Source organism: Dipteris shenzhenensis, chromosome 22, assembly GCF_047967505.1.
Source record: "Dipteris shenzhenensis isolate YYH24624 ecotype China chromosome 22, Dip_SZ_1.0, whole genome shotgun sequence".
Classification (NCBI taxonomy): Eukaryota; Viridiplantae; Streptophyta; class Polypodiopsida; order Gleicheniales; family Dipteridaceae; genus Dipteris; species Dipteris shenzhenensis.
The window spans coordinates 16,605,983-16,608,359 of NC_141617.1; positions in this window are offsets into that span (position 1 = coordinate 16,605,983).

Below are 2,377 nucleotides of genomic sequence, written 5' to 3' on the forward strand. Positions count from 1 at the left end.
AAGAAGACTTCCATAAAGTCCCCCAAATACCCCTTGAAGACAGTTATCATCATACATTGGAAGGTGGTAGGTGCATTGGTCAACCCAAATACCATTACTCTAGCCGTATACACACCCCACTCTGTTGCGAAGGCTATTTTTTGTTGATCCTGTGGAGCGATGGACACTTGATTGTATCTTGAGAATCCATTTAGGAAGCTATAGGCTTCCTTTCTAGCTACCCTTTCCAGTACATGTTCCGTGAATGGCAAGGGGTAGTGGTCATGCCTGGTGGTGGCGTTAACTTTTTTCAAGTCCACGCATACTCGAATCTTTCCATTCTTCTTCAGGACTATCATGATGGGTGACACCACCGGCCTGGCATCACCAAGCATGGGCGTGTGCTGTGTAACTTCATACCCCTTTCATATTGGTGTATTTCCAGGACACGCAGTCCTTGTATTCTTGAAGGAGAGCTATTAGAGCATTCTCCTCATTGGGGGAGAGTGTTGGTAAGCTGAAAGGAAAGAGTGGACACAAACTTAGAATACTTGCATTATGGAATGAAGAAGAGTGAGGTCCTTAAGTAGGCACCTCATACATGCTCACTAACATCACTGATGACTTCAGAGCTCCACAATCATCTCCTCAATCTACTCCTAGATTCTCTCAATCATCCTATGTGGCTCTTCCACCACCTAACTGTGCTTGTGGGCACCTAACTGTGCCTCTAGCACTCACACATAGAAACCAAGGTGTGCCTAAGGCATACACCTTGAGATATCCCATCAAACCCCCCCTCAAGGGAATGCCTCAGGCTATGTCAAGGATACATCTAGTCTCATAGTTTCTCATGCCATCTCATGGTGGTCAAGGATAAATCTATGGCTAGGTTCTCATGCTAGCAAGGGTTCCCACGGGTGTAAGGTAAACAAAAGGGATACAAAAAGACCTTCCAATGGTTATCTCCCCTGCATGTACATGCACACAATGTCTGCAGGAGGTACCATGGAGCAAAACATACACATGGCCTACATGATAAGGTGACCAGAGGTGTTTACAAAACACGCAAAACACAATAGTTTATTTCATTCATTTTGGAGGACTATCCAAGCTGAGTACCTTGACATAAAAAGAGAGATCTGGGGCATACATAGAGATGATTTAAAATGCATAATCTTCAAAGGATGCCTCATCTTGTGGAGGCTCATCAACTGAAAGTAGATTTGCATTTTCTGTCTTTGCTTTGGCTCTGCAAAACTTCTCATTATGGTTGTTCTTGCCACAGTGCTTGCATGGATTAATTTTGAAGCAGTCCTTTGAAAGGTGATTTGTCTTTCCACAGTCATTGCAAGGGGTATACTTGCCCTTCTGGACTTTTACAGCATAAACAGTGTCATTGCCTTTCCTGAGCTCCATATGCCTTTCTTCTTCTTGGAGAGCAGAGATAATACCTTCAAGATTAGGATTAGGAAGATTTTTCAAAGTGCTAACTATGTGATCATAATCTTCAAGCATACTCTTAAGTAACACTGCCATTGCATCATCTGGAGTAATTGGAGAGTTGATAGAAGCAAGCTGAGTCATAAGACTCCGCATATAGTTGACATGAGCTGCCAAAGTAGTACCACTAGCCATCTTCAATTCAAAGAAAGAGATTTTAAGTGATAGTTTAGAGATGTGAGAGCTAGCACCAAAAATCATGTCAAGCTTCTGCCAAGCTTCTGAAGGAGACTCCAAGTCAGAGATATGGTGAATATAATCATCTCCTAAAGCAAGAGCAATGATACCATATGCTTTTTCTTCTCTAGCTGGATCCCTTGCCGATCATGTCGGAGTTGAGGATTCTCCAGCATTGGAGGCCGTAGAAGAAGCGGTAGGAGTAGGTTTGACAAGTCCCCATAAGTTCTCCCTCATCAATGCAAATTTCACCTTCATCTGCCATGTGTGGAAGCCCTTTCCATTGAACTTCTCTAGATTCAATAGGGTAGCCATGAGAGGGTCTAACCCAGATATTGGGCAGTGTCTCTCTCTCTTACAAGGCAAAAAATAACTGAAAGACTTCCAAAATATGAGCACTTGATGTAGCAAAGACTAGTGACCAATATTCAATCAATGATGCTTCTTCTTACATGCTTCATAGAAGTGGCTAAAATGAATACTTTCCAATCAAAACCAGGTCTAGCAATTCAAAACAAAACTGAAGCCACACTTGTACTGAAGCTATTGAAAGATTCAAAAAACCAGAAATGCTAGAGTAGCATTTTATGTAGCATCATCTTCAAAAACTTGTCCAAAACTGTCAAAACCAAAAGGCTGAACTTGGAGGGCTTGTAGCTCACTCTTCAAAGCAAGGAAAAGAGGGCTTTCTGAAGCAAAAGAAAGCTCATATACCAGA